The 24,515-nt window shown below is 43.6% G+C and overlaps 1 long non-coding RNA gene across 1 annotated transcript in view; it reads right to left on the reverse strand.

The window, feature by feature from the left end:
- The window catches only part of LOC122814080, a 598,715-nt gene extending 592,533 nt beyond the window's left edge, over nt 1-6,182 (reverse strand). Inside the window, exon 1 of the long non-coding RNA XR_006366782.1 lies at nt 5,901-6,182. This is a non-coding gene — a long non-coding RNA (uncharacterized LOC122814080). The remainder of the gene's footprint in view (nt 1-5,900) is intronic.
- Nucleotides 6,183-24,515: the final 18,333 nt, after the last annotated feature.

Genomic DNA, 24,515 nt, shown 5'->3' on the forward strand with positions numbered 1-24,515 from the left:
GATCACATTTATCTGCAGCTTCAAAGGGAGAGTCTATTAAGGCTTGCAGTACCAATTTTAAATCCCATGGTGGCATGGGGTCTTTATATGGGGGTTCTTAGCAAAAGAGTACCTTTCAAAAAATGCTTTGCACAGTTTTGAGGAAGCCAGGGAAGAATCTTGAAATCCCACATGAAAGTTAGAGATTGCTGCAAGTTGAACTTTAATAGTTGATGAAATAGCACCCTCATAAAACAAAACACTAAAAATTCTAGAACAGAATGAACTGGAGATGAGAAGGGGTCTATCAGATTCTGTTCTGCCCAATAAACAAAGCTTCTCCATTTACTCCTGTAGAGTTCCCAAGTGGAAGGTTTATGGGAAGATAAAAGTATGGAATGAACAGGGGAAGAACGCATTGGTTGCTTGGCTATTAAAGAAATTGGAGAACCACACTGTGAGTTTGAGATGTGAGATATTCGAGTGAACCATACATGTTGGGCGAGACAGAAGGTCTGGAACTGGATCCAGAATCCAAGGTGAGTATAGCAGATGAGGCCAAAGGAAGGGGAACAATGAGGATGACTTTGCTCTTCAACCGGGCTGCTTTCTGAAGGAATTTGGGAATTAGGGGAGTTGGTGGATAACCATACAGAAAATCAAGGGGCCAATCATGGAGCAGAGCATCCCTCAGTGATTTCCCCGGTGGGGGGATCAGGGCAAAAAAGCTGCTTTACTTGTTTAAGGGCAATGTAAAAAGATTGCAGCAAGGCTGACCACACTGACTGAAAATCATTTATGTCACTTTGTTGTTGAGAGACCACTTGTGAGGTAGTAAAGTGGACCTGCTCAGTTTGTCTGCTATCACGCTGGACTTTCCCGGAATATGCACTGCTATTGGAAAGCGGTTGGAAGATACAGCCCATTGCCACAAGTGCTTCTCGACAAAGAGGGTAAAATCTGGTTCCTCCTTGCTTGTTGATGTACCAGACTACTGACACGTCAGTCTGGATTGTAACTGTCCCAAGAGGAGAAGAGTCCAGGAATGTCTATAACACTAATAGCACTGCTCTCATCTCCATAACACTGATATGTAGGTTGGCCTCTACAAAGGACCAAATGCCTTGCACTGTTTTCCCCTGGAAGTGCCCCACCAAGTCTGGGAAGCATCCGTGGTTACTATGGCCTTGGGCTGAGGGAGGATGAAATGATGACCTTGTAACAGCTGATCTGACTGCATCCATCAGGAAAGGTAATATTTGCATACCTGAATTATTCTTATGTTTGCAGACATGGGCTGAGAAAGCACTGACCATTCTGATTCTAGCATCCATTGAAGAGTGCTCATGTGGAATCTTGCATTGTGTTTCTAGCATCCATTGTAGAATGCTCATGTGGAATTTGCATTGTGTTTCTAGCATCCATTGTAGAATGCTCATATGGAATCTTGCATTGTGTTTCTAGCATCCCATTGTAGAATGCTCATGGGGAATCGTGCATTGTGTTGCTAGCATCCATCGCAGAATGCTCATGTGGAATCTTGCATTGTGTTGCTAGCATCCATTGTAGAATGCTCATGTGGAATCTTGCATTGTGTTGCTAGCATCCATCGTAGAATGCTCATGTGGAATCTTGCATTCTGTTGCTAGCATCCATCGTAGAATGCTCATGTGTAATCTTGCATTGTGTTGTTAGCACCCATTGTAGAATGCCCATGTGTAATCTTGCATTGTGTTGCTAGCACCCATTGTAGAATGCTCATGGGGAATTGTGCATTGTGTTGCTAGCATCCATTATAGAATGCTCATGGGGAATCTTGCATTGTGTTGCTAGCATCCATTGTAGAATGCTCATGTGGAATATTGCATTGTGTTGCTAGCATCCATCATAGAATGCTCATGTGGAATCTTGCATTGTGTTGCTAGCATCCATCGTAGAATGCTCATGTGGAATCTTGCATTGTGTTGCTAGCATCCATCGTAGAATGCTCATGTGGAATCTTGCATTGTGTTGTTAGCACCCATTGTAGAATGCTCATGTGGAATCTTGCATTGTGTTACTAGCATCCATTGAAGAATGCTCATGTGGAATCTTGCATTGTGTTGCTAGCATCCATTGTAGAATGCTCATGTGGAATCTTGCATTCTGTTGCTAGCATCCATTGTAGAATGCTCATGTGGAATCTTGCATAGCATACATTGTAGAATGCTCATGTGGAATCTTGCATTGTGTTGCTAGCATCTATTGCAGAATGCTCATGTGGAATCTTACATTGTGTTGCTAGCATCCATTGTAGAATGCTCATGTGGAATCTTGCATTATGTTGCTAGCATCCATTGCAGAATGCTCATGTAGAATCTTGCATTGTGTTGTTAGCATCCATCGTAGAATGCTCATGTGGAATCTTGCATTGTGTTGCTAGCATCCATCGTAGAATGCTCATGTGGAATCTTGCATTGTGTTGCTAGCATCCATCATAGAATGCTCATGTGGAATCTTGCATTGTGTTGCTAGCATCCATTGTAGAATGCTCATGTGGAATCTTGCATTGTGTTGTTAGCACCCATTGTAGAATGCTCATGTGGAATCTTGCATTGAGTATTCTACAATGGATGCTAGCAACACAATGCAAGATTCCACATGAGCATTCTACAATGGATGCTAGCAACACCATGCAAGATTCCACATGAGCATTCTACGATGGATACCAGCAACACATGTGGAATCTTGCATGAGATTACACTATGTGTAAAGAAGGGTCGAAGGAAAGAGACCAACGGTACTGAGAGAGATTACACTATGTGTAAAGAAGGGTCGAAGGAAAGAGACCAACGGTACTGAGAGAGATTACACTATGTGTAAAGAAGGGTCGAAGGAAAGAGACCAACGGTACTGAGAGAGATTACACTATGTGTAAAGAAGGGTCGAAGGAAAGAGACCAACGGTACTGAGAGAGATTACACTATGTGTAAAGAAGGGTCGAAGGAAAGAGACCAACGGTACTGAGAGAGATTACACTATGTGTAAAGAAGGGTCGAAGGAAAGAGACCAACGGTACTGAGAGAGATTACACTATGTGTAAAGAAGGGTCGAAGGAAAGAGACAGGCCTACCATGATGGTCAACTGTGTAAAGAAGGGTAGAAGGAAAGAGATAGGCCTACCATGATGGTCAACAAGTTTTACACTTAAAATATAAGAAAGATAACAGACGAAATGCTTTAAAATGAAAAACGAAGATTAAGGATTACAAAAATAGTTATTTGTGAAGGCTTTTAAAGAGGAAATATGGAAACCAACACAACAGACCACAGCTCCAAATCAGGTGCAATGTTTTATTTAAACTTTGCACCTCATTTGGAGCTGTGGTCTGTTGGGTTGGTTTACAGTTCTGTAGTTAGTCTTGATTGGTTTGTGGAAATATGGAAAACTGACTTATCTCTCACTGAAAACTTTTGAGCTGAAAGTGACCACATTCAAAGGCTAAAGCAGCGAACAAGTTCTGAGGGATGTTGGGTAGTACATTATAGGTAGGGAAGGAGCTCGAGAGTTTGATGGTGGCCATGAGCTAGTAAAATGGCTGCGTCAGATCCAAAGATTGGATCCGATCCCATTAGTTGAGGAATGAATGAAAAGTGACAACATTAGATGCCATGTTTAAGTAGCAGTCCAGTGGAGGAACTGGCTGGAGCAGGATGACAGTCAACAGATGCTATGGGCTAGCTCAGCTCAGATGTGAGAGGGAACCACCAGAGGTGTGTCAATTGGGAAAAAGCCCAAAATACAGCTAGTGCTAGACAGGAGACCCTCATGCCCACTTAAGAGAGTGTTGTTTTCCAGCTGAGCACAATGGATATGTGGAAGCACACACCCACGCTGGCCCAACATAGCGAGCATTGTACTGTGCAGTTTGACCAATAGAGGGGTATGTACTGAGCAAACAAAAAACTTCCTAACCCCTGCTGAATGACAGCTAGGAATTACTGCTCTCTCCTCCCTCAGCCAATGTCCAAGGTTGCCATTGGTCAGTGGAATAAAGGGCTAATAGGAGACACAGGTTTGATGGTCATGAGGAGGATAAATGGCAAACACAATTAAAATAAATAAAAATATATATATTTCTAGCCAACAATAACACAATTAAATAAACAGTTATTTCTGATTTCTTTCCAGGAGGCAATATAATCCAGGCATTTCAGCATCATCCTTTAATCAGGAAACCCTCACAATTCACATACTAACTGCTCTAATGTTAAACAGACTGGCACACAGCATACTTGCATATGCTTTATTAGGCCCCACAATGCTCTCCCAATATAAAACCACATATACCTCCTCTTATCTTTGGAGACCCAATGGGATATGTGTCATTATATTAGACCTTGCAAAAGAATACCAGAAATTCAGAAGGCAAGGACGCAATCTGGGTCTAGAAAGTGCCCATTCAGTAATTAATATCTCTAGTAATGAAGAGAACATTACAAGAACCTGCCACAGACTATGTCCCCTAAGCAGCACAAGCAAGCCTCAACTGAACACCACAATGCAAACATCAATAAAAACATAATCAATAGGGAGAATTCTAACTGGCAAAACACTAACTAGGTAAAGTACTCAACGTCAGATAAATATACTCACATATTAATCACCTATATGGAAAAAGTAAGATGAAATTCAACTATGAATGTCTACAGCTTAGATCTCATACTCACAAACTTAGGATCTTTCTGCTCCCTGCCCATGATTCTTAGATCTCATACTCGCAAACCTAGGATCTTTCTGCTCCCTGCCCATGGTTATTAGATCTCATACTCATAAACCTAGGATCTTTCTGCTCCCTGGCCATGGTTCTTAGATCTCATACTCACAAACCTAGGATCTTTCTGCTCCCTGGCCATGGTTCTTAGATCTCATACTCACAAACATAGGATCATTCTGCTCCCTGCCCAAGGTTATTAGATCTCATACTCACAAACCTAGGATCATTCTGCTCCCTGGCCATGGTTATTAGATCTCATACTCACAAACTTAGGATATTTCTGCTCCCTGTCCATGGTTATTAGATCTCATACTCACAAACCTAGGATCATTCTGTCCCCTGCCCATGGTTATTAGATCTCATACTCACAAACTTAGGATCTTTCTGCTCCCTGCCCATGGTTCTTAGATCTCATACTCACAAACTTAGGATCTTTCTGGTCCCTGCCCATTGTTCATAGATTTCATACTCACAAACCTTCAAACATTTTTTAAATATTAATACTATTAACTTGACACATTGTCAGAATAAAAGATTGTTAATTACTATACATGTTGTGAAATAAAAGAAATCCATAACTCTTACTGCCATTACTTATTGAGTATAATTCACCACCTTTCCTCCAAGAGTCACCAGTTTTAAGAGGGACAGAGCTAAATGTTGAAGTCTAAATCAGGGTATGACACACACACGTACGTACATTTGGAGTTTTTGGACCAAGCACAATCAAAATCAGTAAAATTATATTTACTAGATTTCTACATTTGCCACTGAGCGTATATTTCGTTGTGTGCAGTAATATTTACTGCATTTATATTATCTTAACATGGACTATAACACTTGCAGTACTCAGAATCTGATGTGTTTTCATATTTTCACCGCCAGAGTTTTTCATCCTGGCCCTCCACTGAAAACAGGCCCGCCCAGTTTGAACTTCAGGGGCAATATAATAAAATTAATTTAAAAGCATAAAACGAAAAAAATGTAATGACAGAACATGGGGTGGGGCGAATCCTATGTCACGTGACAGAGCTCAGCCAATCAGTGGAGCAATGGCACTACATTCCCTTCATTTCAGAAACAAACATCATGCTGCTTCTAACGGTATCTGGCACAAGAGATGTGAAGCATTGAGTGCGCCTGTGCAGGGACGCAGACCCTCACCTGCCCAAACTTCACCCTCAGTATTCTGGGTTTTGTAGTTCCACACCGCTATAGGCTATTCACTGGGATGAATCAGCTCCCCTGTTACAACGGCCCGTCAGTTCGTCCGGTACTATTTTGTAGCCTTGACTGAGAGGGTACGGAGGCTTTCTCTGTCTTAATGTTGCCACCTGTCATTCGTGGCAGGCAGGGTGTCCGACTTCAGTGGGACACCGCGTTTCGACCCACCCCCTCACCGGTCACCAGTGCTTGACGTGCCGCCTGGCGTCATGACAGTGTACCTCCCCGTTCCTACGAGACTTGCGCGAGCGCGGAAGCATTACTACTGTTCTCAGTGAGAGGAGCGGCTCCGGGTTTTAGGGAGGCACCTCTGCGGGGTAATAACCGTCGTGCCTCGACACTCCGAAGGACCGGTGTGGAAGGAGATCCTGCTGGCGCGTGCCCGTAGCATAAATTGTCAGGTTGTCAACTGCGCGTGTCGGAGCTGTGGGGCAGAACAAGGGGCAGCAGCTTTAGCTTGTTTACCCAAGAGGCCGTCCCGAGCTAGTGAGGTAGGGCAGTGCAGTCGGGGGTAAGGCAGGGGTAGGAAAAAGGCAAAAGGTAAACTGAATCATCTAGGGGCAGTAGGGCAGCATAACGTGGGATTGCGGGTGACCCCAACTAACAGCTGAAGGCGCAGCTGCCCACTCAAAAGTGGCCCAGAAGGCAAAAGGGAGCAGAACTTTTATGAGTCAGAGGCCTTGACAATTGGTGGTATGACTGACAGGGTGGGGGTAATAGTGATTTCTGTCGGTGGTTCTTTGTAGGACTGGCAGAAGTACTCACTTGTCATTGTGGATTGCTTTAATTGTTTCTGGGTGGGGGTATCATTGGCACTGTCAGGGGTTGGGTAGGCAACATTCTAGTAGTGCTATCATATGAGGCCACAGGTAATGCCAGCTTGGGTAATAGGGGTTCAAACTCTGTCCTGGTAGGCAAGGTGTAATAGAAGGTGCAAACACCAGGTAAGCAGGTGGCAGTGATGTAAAATAGGTCATTGTTATGTGGTGCTGCTGTAGGAAATCTGAGACAGGAGACACAATTACTGCTGCCATAATACTGGGGTAAGGGTGTTTGTGCACGCTGAACAACGATATTGAATAAAAAGTCTTCCATAACTGGGAAAACCATACGTAACAGTATTGCCCTACAAAGCGGGAGCACAGGTCATGGCAGTGTTTTGATTAAGTTGGACTTGAAGTCTGAGAAAGAAGGTTATATGGCGCATGCCACTTCGGGGTTGCAGGGTGGTGCAGCTCCGTCACCCCTTTCAGCTGCCACTCCATTGTCACCCAAGTCAAGGTTTCAAGTTGGCTTGCAGGGTACTACAGGGGTTGTGGTTTCTGAATCCATAGCATGTTCAAGTGATAATGCTGCTGCCTCAAGGTCTAGTTCAGCTCAGGAGCCTGCTGAGAACCCCAGACGTGCTGTATCACATAGTACTGTAGAATACAAAAATGACCCAGCATTGCAGTCTTTTTCTCAACAAGATGCTAGACCAGATGGTGCTAATGTTAGCATGCCTGACAACCTTCCAGTTCCAAAGTCAAGCTTGTATTCTGATTTATGCCCTAAAGTACCCCTGCCTAATGAAGACTCCATTCCAGGGACTGGTTCGAATGTGATTCCCAGTCAAAATTCAAGGACTGATCCTTCTGTGGATTCATTGCTAATGCCCCCGCCGGATTATACCAGCACAGTACCTTCCACTGGTACATTCTCTGTACCATACCCAGTGCTAGTCAGTGGCATTGGCTCACTCTCCAGCCTTGGCCCTGGAATACCACCTCCTAGATCTGCAAAGCCTCAGGCACTGGATACTTTAAGTTACCTGGATTCTATCAGCATGATGTCTGGGACAATGGAGTCTCTAACCTTTGCTGGCTTAGGAGATGATGCCAGTTCTATGGGGTCAGACTCTGAGATTAATGGAGTGACATTCCGCAAGACTGATAAATATGGCTTTATGGAAGGAAATCAGAACTATGGAGGGTAAGTATTTTTGTTTTTTTTTAGCAGTTATTACTAAACTATGATATACAATTTATCTAGAGATGGGGTGCTTTGTTTCCTCTCTTTGTATGTGCTGTTAGTCTTTTTGTAGTTTGTGGCAGTAGGGTGTAAATTATGTTCATTTTACTGTGGGGCAAATGATATGTAGTGGTTCTCTTAAATCAAAGTGACATTTCTGAGGCTGACAACATTTTCATTCATTGTGGCTATGAACCATTAATCTGTGATGTATTAATACAACAATGTCCTGATTATAGCATACAATATCATAATAAGTAGATGTGGCTGTTTGTGGACTGACCATGATTTGCTGTAACCTGTTCTGCTTTGGGGCTTTACCTCTTCCCTTGTTATTGTCTAGTTGAGTTCAATTTTTAAAGACTTCAAGGTCTTAAGCACACGGGCCTATTTGTTATCTACTATTTTTCCCCTCGTAACCTGCCTTTTATTTATGTCTAATGTGGCATGGTGGAAACCTACATTGAAGTTAAGTAATCAGTTAACGGTTTGGGGTATGTTGACATTGTCACTGTTCAATGACCTTGAAGTGCTATCTTGAGTGATATGTTACTGTGATGCTAGGAGGGCTGTTGAAGTTCATGTGTGGTGTACAACAGTGGTAATGTTTCCTGCTTCACTGCATTTTTTATGCAGAATGTTAAATTTGTTGCAGCTTTTGTTTTGTCACCTAAAGTTATTTTGCATAAAATTTTCTTATGAGGACTTTAATTTTCTGAGTGATCATAAGTCTCCATCATAAGGCTGTGGTGCCATGATATGTTAGGATGAGCACCATTATTTCCCAGATGTCTTATTTGGCTACACCAAAATGTCTCCTCGTAGACAAGGGAGGGACTCCATTTTCCTATTCTTATTATCAGTAAAGTTAATTTGAAGTAGAATTGGGAAAAACATACACACAAAACGTTTCTGTACAAGTATACACTTGTATTAACCTTTTTGTACATCATTTTGACATAGGCACCTTCAGTACTGCCTAGTTCCAGATTTCTATTCCACTTTTGGCCCCATTCAACTCCTTGCTGACACTTTCATACATCACTTTATTGGGAGAATGCTGACATTCCACTGGGGATTAGTCTGTTAGCATGTAAGTTTTGGTGCTGGGAGCTTAGTGTCTAAGGACACTAAGGACCAGAAAGCTGGGACTGTTGTATTGCAGAAGTGAGAGATTTTTTTTTTTTTTAGTTTTGTTGGATCCTTAGATGACATGGGTGCTTGTACTCTGACTTTGACCTGTTTTGTTACCGCTCAGATGAACGCCTGACTGGTTTATCATTGCCAGCTTCTTTGTTGCATATACCTTTTCATGTCTAAAAGTAACACCCATTCAGTTTGCTAGATGTCAGGTCTGCAGCAGAGTGCTTCGTTAATCTCTTAGAAAGTGGGATGTGCAGTCTTTTAAATCTTCTGCAGCCATCATCTGCACACCAGCTACTGCTGAGACTATGATGCTGGCTGACTGGAGCCAGGCGGCACGTACAGTAGTTTGGTGCATTCTGTTTTTGTTGACCTCTGACCTCATATAGCCAAGAATGAGATTCTTACTGGTTTCCAGGATACATGCAGGTTGTGTTGGTGTGAGACCTAATTCATGAAGTGGGGTTGCTGTGCTGTTTGGTTCTTCATTGCATGTAGGATTGTGAGGTACTGCTACACCTAGAAAGCCACAGAAGCACATCTTGAAGTGCTTTTGCCTTGATGGTACCGTATTTTTCCACAAAGCAGGAGGATGATAATAATGGATTGTTGAATTTTTACTGTTAGGAAGTTTGAGTCCAGCTTATGCATTTGTATTGAACTGAATGATTAATTAATATGGATTGTAGTGCATTACTTTCCTTTCAAAGTTAGGAGGACATTGTCTTTAAGTAAGTTGCTCTTTGAACACCTACATTTTATTGCCATTAGATTCCTACAAATCTGATGCAGCTTTTTCACTTGCTTCTTGGGAGCTGAAAAAATTAGATGTCATGGGGTGTGTGTGTGTGTGTGTGTGTGTGTGTGTGAATTGTTTTTGGGAGAGGCATTAATTTCTGTTGTATTTGCCAGTAGATGTTCCCCGAGTTTGAGTGGAGAGATGATTGCTTCTTGGTCATGGTGAGATTGCCTTGTTGCAAATCCGCTTATGACATTAACGGGCCCTCAGATGAAAGGCTATGTAATTGAAGGTCTGCGTAGAAACTGTTATGTGAACTTAATGTAGTTTTGCAGCTATGCTAACATCACCTTCCTTCATCTGTTTGTGCTGCTGTAGATCTACACTCAGTAAATTACTCAGTACAGCATCCATCAGAAAAAGAGGAAGTGTCAAGACAGCTATGTTGTGCTTCCTGTACAGGCTCTGTTCCTAGATTGTAAGGTTTTTGTCATCTCTGCTCAGTGTTTCTTTTTGTGATCCTGATTGTAAAACATTTGGGTGCATCATCTCACTGCACAGAACAGCTTCACACAGAGAGAATTTGCTGGAGCATACTGAGTGCTGACGGCAGCTGAAAGGGAATACTTTTTTCTCTTGGGAAGGGCTGATGAGGCATATGGGGGAGCAGATTTTATTCATGCCATAGGCCGTTCTGCATATGCTTGCTGGAAAACATTTTCAGGGCTGGCATGGATAGTGTTTGGATGAAAAATTGCGTTACCTTCTGAGCCTTTATGAGGTTGTAAGATCGTGGGTTCATCAGTGATTACTAGGCTGCTGACCCTAAAGAGCCTTTTTAAGCATAGCCATGCTCCCCAATTTTGTATGAACGGTTACAATACCACTGTTTTTATAGGGGTACAGTTATGGTGTAAGTTGATGAGCCCTTACAAGCCCTTACCCTTTCTGGTAGAGACATAGGTGGCTAACCGGGTTAGATTTACAATTACCTATCCACTGATCCAAGCTGCACTTAAATAAGTACAGGGAGGAACTCTGCTCTGCATAGAAAGGAAGCCTGTTCCAAAGAAGGGGCAGACTGTGAGACACATAACTGTTCCTGCAGCATGTCTGGTGCAGATAGTTAAGATCCTTGGGTCAGGTGTTTTTTATGCTATTTATTTTATTAATATGCAGCATGTCCGTAAGGGCTGGATCAGAGACTGCTTTGAAGACCAGGCATAGATCGCTCCTCAGCAGTCTGTAGGAGACGCAAGGATAAGGTTTTCAGGCAGTCCTTGTAGGGCATGTTTTCTACGCCATGTATTCTTTTTGTGGAACCTTTGTGGATGCTGGTCGAATGTATTCAGTGACTGACCTGATAAGGGCCGAGTCTAGTGGAACAATGACTTCTTTGAACCTAGGTGTCATACCTTTTCTTATAAGTTATGTAACACACACTGATTTTCTTACTGTAGGAGGCACATGACGGTCAAAGGCCAAGCTGCTATTTACATGCGCTCCCAAGTCCCTGACCACTGTGTTAAATCTTAGGATGTATTATCATTGCAGTCGCCAAGCTGCTATTTACATGCGCTCCCAAGTCCCTGACCACTGTGTTAAATCTTAGGATGTATTATCATTGCAGTCATTTTCAGGGGCAGTTGTCTTTCAAAGGATAGTATTAGGCATTTCAGACCAAAGGTTCTGGTACCAGTTATTAGTGTGTGTCAGGCCTTCCTGGAGGATGTGTGGCTTTGGGGGATTCTGTGGCTGTGCCGTCTTGGAGGATGTGTGGCTTTTGCAAATTCTGTGGCTGTGCCTAGTTCAGTCTGTCAACTTGGTTAACCAGAGGCTTTTGCCATTGGCCTTGACTTCAGAGAAATAGATGCTAAAAGGAACAACCCTAGCACTGAGCAGTGGGGATCCCCTGCTAGTGATTGGCCTCTTTGTGGAGGTAGGCTCACCTGTTCTGATTTATTGTGTTCTATCTGTGAGCCAGCTGGCTATCCAGTGGGTGATGTAGGGTTTATGCCTAGTTTTGTGTGTCTAGCTGCAGTGCCCGAGTGGGGTCTTCTGTCAGATGGTTTGACCAGGTTGAAGTAGTCAGTATGCACCATCTTTCCCTTCAGAATTGCTTTCGGACCTTCTCAAATCTACCAAGATGAGTAGGCATGACCTGCCCCTGACGAAACCAAATTAGTTGGATCCAGTGTCTGAAGGTTCTCTGTCATGCCGTTTCTTGCAACTGTTCTGCCTCTGCTCTTCTAATGCCTTCATATCCCGCTATGTAACTATATGCTGGTATCCCTGTAGCATAAGCCGTCTCTGTCATTATAGCTACATCTCATCCAAAAAGCTCTGCTAAGCGTAACTCCATTTTCCATCCATGTTTTCACGTTGTAAACTGCTTCTTGAACTAAATGTTGTAGCATATTCTTGCATTTGTATATAGGTTTATGTTTTTTAGCATATATTTGTATTTGTAAATAAGTTTTGTTGTTCCTGTTCACCTGGGCTGTGCCTGCAAATGGTCCATTAAAATCAGATGTGAAGTTGTTCAATCTCGCCGTTTGTTCTTACACGTGGGTACGGAGCCGATCCATTGACTCCGAGTTGGACGCTTTCCAAGCTCAAGATGTTTGAGTAGCTTGAGGCACAGTTCCTATCCCATGATGCTCTCCTACCAACCCCAGATCTAGTTTGCTGCTGCAACGGATCGCACGATCTTCGGAGAAGCTCGGGCCAGTAATCTTTTTTCCTTTCTTTGGACAATTTTTTCTATAGATATAGTTTATCAGGGATCTGATATAGGTTATTTAGACATATCACAGATATTTGTTGCATTTCAATGAGTTAACTGCAGTGTTTATATTGTTGGAGCGGTTGCTCTTAGGCCTTTGGCCATTCTTTAGTTGGCGTTTTACTTGACAGGGCTCTGTCGGCTTGCTTCCCTATCCCCTTGGTATTTGTCACATAGTGTGCACAGTTAGATTTGTTGTTCAACTTGCTGTTGATATTTTTCTTTCTGTTTAGGGATTTGAACTTTCTCCATAGAACTGAGGCTTCAGTTCCATATATATATATATATATATATATATATATATATATATATATATATATATATAAAATACTTAATATTATTAGATTGTTGTTCAGCGATTGAACTTTCTTGATAATTCTGTTATTAGATATATCTCATCAGGGATCTGATAATTTGTGTTTGATTCTGTCATGTCTGAAAAACAGAAGTCAGGGTTTAAGAGGTGTAACTGTGGGCAGAAAATGTCCATTAGCAATAATCCTGTTTCTTGTATGTATTGCTTGGGGCCGGTACATTTACAAGAGGATTGCTCTATCTGCCACTCCTTCAGCGGCAGGGTTATGTTAGAAAGGTGAAGGAAGTTAGTGGCTAGAGAGCTGTTAAAGCCAGGCTTCCAGGAAGCATTGGACAAGACTGACCAGACCTCCAAGTCCTCGATCTCGGAGCCAAATCCCAGTGTTGGAACCGGTGTCGGAAGTGTTGAAGTCTCCGATCCTTAGGTTGGTGGCTTATTCGGCTCCTTCGACCGTTCTTCCAGGACCATTTCAGACATCGATGTGGACCATGTGGTACAGAGGCTCTTAGAGAACCCGGCTCTGGCCAAATTGCTTTCGGCTTCGTCTCAACTGACTTCGAAGCCAACAACCCTCCCTGTTACGAGTTCTACTCCTCCTCCTCCGAGGCTAGTCGAGCCTTTGGAGCCGGAAAGAGAAGATCTGATAGTTGTGGAACCCTCGGAGCCGAGGCCTGTTCCAGTGCCCTCGGCCCCCATCGACCTTGATTTCTTCGGTTCCGATAGAAGAATCTCGGAGCTGACACTCTCTCTTGTTGGTTCCGGGGAGGAGAATCGAACAGAGGCTTCGGGTTCCGACTCTCCCTCTCGGGTTTTTGGCACAGATGAGCTCGGCTCCATCCTCTGGTTCGGAGCCCCATGGCCTCAGCCCCGGGGAGATTGCCGTTTTCCTTGGAACCGGCGGACTCCTTGGGCCGAGACACCAGTGCCTTCAGTGCCATGAGAAGGGTCATGTCTGCAAAGACCTGTACCTCTTCTGAGCTTTCCTCTTCCTCCCCTAAAGGGCCGCGTTCTGTCTCTACATCACAGGTTCCTACCAAGTGTCGAGACCCAGAGCCTCAGGTGACCTCATCGGGTGACCCCTGCTCTACGGAGACTTCACCAGACGCCCCCACTGATGAGACCCCTAGGAAGAGAGTGTGCAACAGGAGGCATTTGGATTCCCCTCAGGAATACTTAACATCAGACACTGAATTAGAGGAATCGGAAGGGTCCCCACGGTCCCCCGCGGAGGATGTCTCGTTTGCAGACATATTGGAAATACTAAGGCAGAGGGGCGACTGGAAATCCCTTACCCCTACTGAGGATGAGTCGGTGCTCCTAAAGGCTTTTGGGTCTCAACCTTCCACCTCCTGGGTTTCTCTGCCCTTTGATGAATTAATGGATTTGGTCACTCGAAGGGCATGGGAGTCTCCTGATTCCATGGAACCAGTCCCTCTGAGACCCAACAAATTTATCCCCCCCCCCCCCAAGACAGGTCCTTTCTTACTAAGGGAGTTCTCGTTGATGCCATGGTGGTGCCGGCAGCCACCAAGAAAGAGATGTCAGAAACCTCTTCATCTGTCCATCCTCCTAACAGAGACTCTAGGATGATGGATAGGTACGGGAAACTTATCTTTAGTTCTGCAACATTTGCAATGAGATCGCTTAACTACTTAACCCATTTTACCTGTCTTCAACGAGATCTCCTCAAAGAGCTTGTAGATGCTCTACAGGGCAACACAGCTGATACTGTCTCTGAGAAGGTGACGGCACAACTTAACACCCTTAATTCTATTGTGAACTTGTCCATGCAGCTCATTTCTTATCCAGCTGATGGATCGAGCCAGGCAGTAGGTTCAGCGATAGCTCTGCGGAGACTATCTTGGATGCACTTATGCTCCTTTGCGGAAGCCTTCAAGTCTTCCTTTGTCAACACCCCATTCGATGGCTCTTCCTTGTTTGGGCCCAAAGTCAAGGAGACACTTTCACTAGGTGTGAGCAGGAGGGAAAGACTCTATCTGCCCTAGGAGTCCGTTTTTCCACCCGTACTAGACCATACCCCAAGGGCAGAAAGGTGGAAAAATGTGGTTCCGGAAACCCTGAGGAGCTTTCCAAAAACACACACACTGAACCCCCCTCCAGGGGCAGAAGAGGGGGTTATAATGGTAGACGCTGCCCAGGCGGCAGAGGGGATCCGCAAAACCAGGGTGATGGAGCAGTTCCTTGGTAAGCCTTTTCAGTGCTCCTGAGAGGAGGCTCGACTGTCCTGCTCTGGAGGCAGTCGTTGGTCGCTTGGCTTTATACCCAAATGCCCGGCTAGGAATTACATCAGATTCTTGGGTAAAAAGCATAGTTACCAGAGGATACATCATTCCTTTTCAGAATCCCCTTCTATTCGTACAAGAATCCCAGACGTTCCACCCAGTCTGTGGGATCAAGCAGCCATAGAAATTCACAAGCTGCTAGAAAAGACTCATCCAGCCAGTCCCGGCAGACCAGACAGGATCTGTAACTTACTCCAGGTTCTTTTTAGTTCCAAAGAAAACAGGGGACTGGAGGCCCATCTTAGACCTCAGCAAACTCAACACCTTTGTCAAAAAGGAAAAGTTCCTGATGGTCACGCTTCAATCGATACTACCGTTTCTAGAAACGGACAATTGGATCTGCTCTATAGATCTCAAGGATGCGTACTACCCCATCAAAATGGCCAGACCATCCAGAGATCACTTGCATTTCTGGCTGGGGCCAGTCGCTACCAATTCCGAGCGTTGCACTTTGGTCTCACCACAGCCCCCAGAGTGTTCACCAAATGCATGGCAGTGGTCATGACTCACCTGAGACGTTTAGGATTCCGCATGTTTCAATATCTGGACGACTGGCTCACCACCACCACCACCACCAGGCATCAACTGATTCGTTCCAGAGATTACCCTCAGAGTACCACAAGGCTCTATACTAGGGCCCTTGCTGTTCTCCATCTTCATTAACGACCTTTATACTGTCATCCCAAAAGTCAGCTGTATTCAATATGCTGATGGCTCTACTCTGATTTGCTCAGCCACATCTCCAGTAGAGTTATGGTCAGCTACCCAGACCACCTTTAATACAATAGAAAACTGGCTTTCTGAACATCGTCTGATCCTAAATCCCAAAAAAACTAAAATGCTGTTATTTTCACCAACACGTAGGACTACCACTTTCACCTTTACCATAAAATCAAATGATGGCACAATAATCTCCCCTGACCCATCTACAAAACTATTAGGTGTCATCATAGACAATAATCTCAAATTTGACCTACATGTTAACCAAACTATCAAAACCATCAGTAAAAAACTAGGGTCACTTTACAGAATAAAAGCCTTCCTAACCCCTCCAGCTAAAATTGCCATAGCTCGCTCTCACCTTCTTTCAACCCTTCTGTATGCATCCCCTCTACTCTCGAATTTGAACAAGACTGTCCTTAAACTCTCAGTTTGCTACAACCACATTGCCAGGTTTGCCACTGCGCTGCCTTTTAGGACACATCATTGCATCAATCTAAATCAGCTTGGGTGGCTTGAACTACCCAGCCTAATCCAGTATAACCAACTGATTATGGCCTATAAAATCCTCTATAATCCGGACAATACTCCTGCACTTAAAAATATTATCACCCCCTATAACAATCCTAGACCGCTTCGATCCTCTAACAAACTACTAATTCAGACTAGCAAAATTAATAACACAGCCGGTGATTCTCTGTTTGCAAACTCTGTAAGTAGATCCTGGAACTCTCTTCCAGCTGATATTACCTTACTTTCCACCTTAGGTCAATTTAAAACTAGACTCAAACAAGATTTGTCACTTAACTGGCTATGTCCATGTATCAAGCCTGGCTAACTCGAATGTGTAAAAATCTGTTAACCAGTTTACTGTGTAATTTAGTTTAGTCCTGACTTGTGCTCAGGACTAACTTTAACCTGTGGGACTTGTTTAACTTGCTTACTTATGTAATCTCTGTAAATAATCTGTTTGTAATATGTAATGCTGGTATTGTGTAATGCTGTATCTGCTTACCCTTGGAGCTTTTCTCCCCGGGCCTCCGCTGAAAATGGACATGCATCCAGTCGGACTATCCCGGTCAACAAATGTAAAATAAATAAAAATAAAATAAAATAAATAAATTACACAATCAACCTGTGTTCCCAGTTAGGCATAACCATAAATGTAGAAAAATCTGCTTTAGTGCCATCGCAGCATATTTCCTTTATAGGAGCAGATCTAGACACCACCACTGCCTTGGTCAGATTGCCTCAAGCAAGAGTAATCTCTCTACGAAGTCAAGTGTCCCACTTGTTAATGGAAAGAAGAGTTCCTGCATTCCAGGTTCTGAAGCTGTTGGGCACCATGACAGCGACACACACAGCGGTTCCTCTGGAACGAATGCAGATGAGGATACTCCAATGGTTACGCTTCACACAGTGGTCTTATCAACCGCTTCCAATGTCACACAAGATTCTACTGACAAATGCTTGCAAAAAGGACCACCTTTGGTGGTTGAACAGCCACCAGGTAACTGTAGGTCGCCAATTTGTACTTCCCCCTCCCTCAGCCGCGGTGACCACGGATGCTCCCCTGATAGGGCAAGGGTGGGCTTTTTCAGGGAAGAACTGTCCAAGGCACTTGGTCAGAGATGGAATCCCATTTGCACATCAAGTTGAGAGCGGTGTTTCTAGCGTTGCAACACTTTCACGACTCTCTACCTCGAGAGACGATTGCAATACAGACCGACAACATGTCGGTAGTCTGGTACATTAACAAACAAGGGAGAACCAAGTCTTACCCTTTATGTTGAGAGGCCCTGAGAATTTGGCAGTGGGCTGTATCCACCGGGTGCTTTCTGATAGCAATGCACATCCCGGGGTCATCCAGTGTGATAGCAGACAAACTGAGCAGAGCCATTCTGTTGCCTCACGAATGGTCCCTCAAAGGACAAGTGGCAGAGATGATATTCCACAGATGGGGCCAGCCTTGCTGCAACCTTTTTGCATCCTTGATGAATGCCAAATGCAGAAGCTACTTTGCCCTGTACCCTCCACCGGGGGACAGCCCAAGGGATTCGCTCTTACACGATTGGCCCTCGGGTCTCCTTTATGCCTTTCCACCAACCCCTCTGATCCCCAGATTCTTACAGAAAGCCAAAAGCTTGGGAAGGACTGTTATTCTGATATCCCCATTGTGGCCTCTGCATATATGGTTCTCCTTCCTTCAATACCAAGTGGAAGAACCTTGGGTTCTGGACCCAGTGCTAGACCTTCTGACTCGTTCATCGGGAGTTCTTCACCCGTCTCTTTTCTCCCTCAAACTGACAGCTTGGCTGCTCCACTTCCCAACCTAGCCAGGTCATATAAGTTGTCTTCTGCGGTACAACGTATTCTAGTTTCTTCTCATAAAGTCTCCAGCAGGAAACTGTACAACAGCAAATGGAAGCGATTTGTTCATTGGGCTTCTCAGCATAATATTTATCCCTATGTCGCTCCTATTCATAGTATTTTGGAATTCTTGACTTCGCTTTTTCACGATGGTGTGGCAGCTGCTACTATAAGGGTTCAATTGGCTGCTATATCCAACTTTCATGTGGGATGCAAAGGTTCTAACTTTGTCCCACAGATTATGTAAAGCTTTTTTTGATAGGGACTCTTCACCTTAGGCCACCCACCAGACATCGTGTTACTCCCTGGAATCTAAATTTGGTGCTGTCTCAACTTATGCTTCCCCCCTTTGAGCCGGCGTCATCTTGTCTTCTGAAGTTTCTTTCTTGGAAGACAATTTTCTTGGTGGCTATTACCTCGGCGTGCAGAGTTTCTGAACTGCAAACAGTTTGTCAGACCTCCATATCTGGTCTTTCACCCAGACAGAGTGTCTCCCAGGACAAATTCTACCTTTCTTCCTGAGGTCTGCTCTGAGACTAATTTTAAACCAATCTATTGAGCTTCCCACCTTTTTCAGAAATCATTCCAATAAATTGGAATACATGTTACATAAGCTTGATGTTCACAGACAATTGAGGTTTTATTTTGACAGAACAAAGGAATTTATAAAATCGGATCAACTCTCTGTTTCCTGTGCAAATAATAAGAAGGGTCTTTCTGTGTCCAAAGTTACATTGTCTAAATGGCTTTCTGATTGATTATTCTTCAGCTAACCAACCATTAGAACGTGAAGTGAAAGCTCATTCTACCAGGGCTGTTTCTACATCCCTGGCTCACGCAGCCCGTTTACCTTTGGACACCATTTGTGCAGCTGCTACTTGGTCCAAACCTCATACATTTATCACTCATTACAAAGTGGACAGGGCTTCCTTTGGTTCCTCCGTTCTCAGGAATGTACTCCCGTAAGCCACCCAGGATTAGGGTGCTTGGGACACTACCACGTGTAAGAACAAACGGCGAGATTGAACAGCTTCACATGAAGTTATGTTCTTAACATAACGTTCCATGTGAGTTGTTCATCTTGCCTTTGTTCTTACACTCCCTCCGGGTTCTGGAAGAACGGGTATGACTGATGGTCTGGTTGGTCTGACTAGTGTCCTTCCTTCAAGCCAGGATATCTCTTAGCTAATTGTAAATAGCTATATACATATGTACATGCCAATCCAACCAGGATATCTCTTAGTAATTGTAAATAGCTATGTACATGCCAATCCAACCAGAATATCTCTTAGCTAATTGTAAATAGCTATGTACATATGTACATGCCAATCCAACCAGGATATCTCTTGGCTAATTGTAAATAGCTATATACATATGTACATGCCAGTCCAACCAGGATATCTCTTAGCTAATTGTAAATAGCTGTATACATATGTGCATGCCAATCCAACCAGGATATCTCTTGGCTAATTGTAAATAGCTATGTACATGCCAATCCAACCAGGATATCTCTTAGTTAATTGTAAATAGCTATGTACATATGTACATGCCAATCCAACCAGAATATCTCTTAGCTAATTGTAAATAGCTATGTACATGCCAATCCAACCAGAATATCTCTTAGCGAATTGTAAATAGCTATATACATATGTACATGCCAATCCAACCAGGATATCTTAGTAATTGTAAATAGCTATATACATATGTACATGCCAATCCAACCAGGATATCTTAGTAATTGTAAATAGCTGTATACATATGTACATGCCAATCCAACCAGGATATCTCTTAGTAATTGTAAATAGCTGTATACATATGTACATGCCAATCCAACCAGGATATCTCTTAGTAATTGTAAATAGCTGTATACATATGTACATGCCAATCCAACCAGGATATCTCTTAGTAATTGTAAATAGCTGTATACATATGTACATGCCAATCCAACCAGGATATCTTAGTAATTGTAAATAGCTGTATACATATGTACATGCCAATCCAACCAGGATATCTTAGTAATTGTAAATAGCTGTATACATATGTACATGCCAATCCAACCAGGATATCTCTTAGTAATTGTAAATAGCTGTATACACATGTACATATTGTATTTTTGGTGCTTAGTTGTATTTTTTGTTGCTGGGTTCAGCAAACTAGATCTGAGGTTGGTAGGAGAGCATCATGGGATAGGGACTCTGCCTCGACTCAAAGATCTTGAGCTTGGAAAGTGGCTGACTTGGAGCTGATGGATCGGCTCCGTACCCACGTGTAAGAACAAAGGTGAGATGAACAACTCGCATGGAGCGTTGTGGTAAGAACATAACTACTTTTTTTCTACCCCAGTAAACGTTTAGTAGTTTCCTGGGTCTGTGGGAGGTCAGCCCTTGAACAGAGGGATAACAGTAACGGTGCTCCATTCATTTGGCACGCAGCCTTTTTTGAGGGTACAATTAAGGTCCAGTAGGTTGTCTTTCATGATGTTAGGGAGGCATACCTGGATATTATTAGGTCCCGTTGAAGAATTTTTTTTGCCTTTGGGGAGTGCATTGAGGACCTCTTCTTTAGTATTAAGAGAGCTATGTTTGGGGGCATACCTCTCAACCTCTTAGTGCAAGAAGCAAGAAGTCTAGCAAAGCCTGACAAAGTGGGTGGGGGACAAAGGCCCACAAATAGGGACCTATTTAAATATTGCTCTTATAAACTTAAAACTTTGCTAGAGTAAGAGGGTTTGTTTTAACATACATTTTCTGAAAGATTTGAAGTCTGAAACTGAAATGTATGCCATTACTTGGAAACTTCAGTCCTCAGATCATTCCATTGATTTGCCAGAAAGCCACAAATTTTATGAGGAACAGGCCAAAAATCTGGATATTTTGTGAAAATCTGTACAGTTGAGCGGTATGGTTGGGGGTAATTTCTTTACAAATGTCCACGTGGGGGGGGGGCAGGGTAATATTTGAGTTGAATTTATCAGCCAGAAGATTTGCTCTGTATTACGTGCCAGTATAGGTGGCTCAATTTACATCAGTTTGGTAGACTGTTTATCTTTGAGGCTTTGGCATAGCTAAAAAAATTCATTGTGCTTGTTCTTAGATTAGAGGAGCTATTTTACCTCAAATTTGGGTTTTGTAGACTTGATTAGTTCTCTTGATTTCCTTGTTTAGTTTGATGAGAGCAGTCTTACCTTACTGGGGATTGCACTTCCTTGTTTAGTTTGAGAGCAGTCTTACCTTGCTGGGGATTGCACTTCCTTGTTTAGTTTGATGAGAGCAGTCTTACCTTGCTGGGGATTGCACTTCCTTGTTTAGTTTGATGAGAGCAGTCTTACCTTGCTGGGGATTGCACTTCCTTGTTTAGTTTGATGAGAGCAGTCTTACCTTGCTGGGGATTGCACTTCCTTGTTTAGTTTGATGAGAGCAGCCTTACCTTGCTGGGGATTGCACTTCCTTGTTTAGTTTGATGAGAGCAGTCTTACCTTGCTGGGGATTGCACTTCCTTGTTTAGTTTGATGAGAGCAGTCTTACCTTGCTGGGGATTGCACTTCCTCGTTTAGTTTGATGAGAGCAGTCTTACCTTGCTGGGGATTGCACTTCCTCGTTTAGTTTGATGAGAGCAGTCTTACCTTGCTGGGGATTGCACTTCCTCGTTTAGTTTGATGAGAGCAGTCTTACCTTGCTGGGGATTGCACTTCCTCGTTTAGTTTGATGAGAGCAGTCTTACCTTGCTGGGGATTGCACTTCCTCGTTTAGTTTGATGAGAGCAGTCTTACCTTGCTGGGGATTGCACTTCCTCGTTTAGTTTGATGAGAGCAGCCTTACCTTGCTGGGGATTGCACTTCCTCGTTTAGTTTGATGAGAGCAGCCTTACCTTGCTGGGGATTGCACTTCCTCGTTTAGTTTGATGAGAGCAGCCTTACCTTGCTGGGGATTGCACTTCCTCGTTTAGTTTGATGAGAGCAGCCTTACCTTGCTGGGGATTGCACTTCCTCGTTTAGTTTGATGAGAGCAGCCTTACCTTGCTGGGGATTGCACTTCCTCGTTTAGTTTGATGAGAGCAGCCTTACCTTGCTGGGGATTGCACTTCCTCGTTTAGTTTGATGAGAGCAGCCTTACCTTGCTGGGGATTGCACTTCCTCGTTTAGTTTGATGAGAGCAGCCTTACCTTGCTGGGGATTGCACTTCCTCGTTTAGTTTGATGAGAGCAGTCTTACCTTGCTGGGGATTGCACTTCCTCGTTTAGTTTGATGAGAGCAGTCTTACCTTGCTGGGGATTGCACTTCCTCGTTTAGTTTGATGAGAGCAGTCTTACCTTGCTGGGGATTGCACTTCCTCGTTTAGTTTGATGAGAGCAGTCTTACCTTGCTGGGGATTGCACTTCCTCGTTTAGTTTGATGAGAGCAGTCTTACCTTGCTGGGGATTGCACTTCCTTGTTTAGTTTGATGAGAGCAGTCTTACCTTGCTGGGGATTGCACTTCCTTGTTTAGTTTGATGAGAGCAGTCTTACCTTGCTGGGGATTGCACTTCCTTGTTTAGTTTGATGAGAGCAGTCTTACCTTGCTGGGGATTGCACTTCCTTGTTTAGTTTGATGAGAGCAGTCTTACCTTGCTGGGGATTGCACTTCCTTGTTTAGTTTGATGAGAGCAGTCTTACCTTGCTGGGGATTGCACTTCCTTGTTTAGTTTGATGAGAGCAGTCTTACCTTGCTGGGGATTGCACTTCCTTGTTTAGTTTGATGAGAGCAGTCTTACCTTGCTGGGGATTGCACTTCCTTGTTTAGTTTGATGAGAGCAGTCTTACCTTGCTGGGGATTGCACTTCCTTGTTTAGTTTGATGAGAGCAGTCTTACCTTGCTGGGGATTGCACTTCCTTGTTTAGTTTGATGAGAGCAGTCTTACCTTGCTGGGGATTGCACTTCCTTGTTTAGTTTGATGAGAGCAGTCTTACCTTGCTGGGGATTGCACTTCCTTGTTTAGTTTGATGAGAGCAGTCTTACCTTGCTGGGGATTGCACTTCCTTGTTTAGTTTGATGAGAGCAGTCTTACCTTGCTGGGGATTGCACTTCCTTGTTTAGTTTGATGAGAGCAGTCTTACCTTGCTGGGGATTGCACTTCCTTGTTTAGTTTAATGAGAGCAGTCTTACCTTGCTGGGGATTGCACTTCCTTGTTTAGTTTGATGAGAGCAGTCTTACCTTGCTGGGGATTGCACTTCCTTGTTTAGTTTGATGAGAGCAGTCTTACCTTGCTGGGGATTGCACTTCCTTGTTTAGTTTGATGAGAGCAGTCTTACCTTGCTGGGGATTGCACTTCCTTGTTTAGTTTGATGAGAGCAGTCTTACCTTGCTGGGGATTGCACTTCCTTGTTTAGTTTGATGAGAGCAGTCTTACCTTGCTGGGGATTGCACTTCCTTGTTTAGTTTGATGAGAGCAGTCTTACCTTGCTGGGGATTGCACTTCCAGTTTTTGGCCATGATTTACTTCCTTTTGTTGTAGAACCTGTTGATGATGGGATTCCAGCAGGGTGGCTTATTTTTGTGAGCTTGTCCTGTGCTTGTTTCTAGTAGGTACCATTGCCTCTGTGCAATTGTGTACCTGATTATAAAGGGATGTAGTGAATGACTCTGTAGGCAACAATGTTCTCTTTGTTTGGGCGGGGCAGAGTGTCACTTAAAAGAAGACGGTTAACCTTGGAAGAGTTCCTAAAAGTTCAAGGTTTCCTGTTGTCCTAGGCATTATTTTTATTTTGAAGGGTATACCTTTATGATGCAACATTTCCCCAACTTATTGAGGATTACTAGGTCAAGGATGTTGTTATCACTAGTTGGTGTATGGACTAGTTGGTCTAGGGCATCTGTATTCACAAAGTGCAGGAGTCTTGAGCCTGCGAGTTTGAGGTTTTGTATGATTTTCAGACAGTGGTGGGGTAGTTGAAGTCACCCATGATTATAGTGGTGGGTTGAATGGAGAGTGACTTGAGTTCATGTAAGTAAGATGTATTTCCTGGGGTGTAGCAGGTGACCTATAACTCGCAAAGTTATGCTAAGTTTTTACTTCTGCAGAGTCCCATTTGAAGCTGAAATGTGTCGTACTGCTTCACCAACGTTGAACTGTGATTGTTTTTGATATGTATTGGTTCAAGTGTTGATAAATAAGTAAGTGATTGAGAAACCT

This window comes from Protopterus annectens, chromosome 10.part0 (genome assembly GCF_019279795.1).
Source record: "Protopterus annectens isolate FY-2018-M chromosome 10.part0, PAN1.0, whole genome shotgun sequence".
In the NCBI taxonomy this organism is placed as follows: domain Eukaryota; kingdom Metazoa; phylum Chordata; order Ceratodontiformes; family Protopteridae; genus Protopterus; species Protopterus annectens.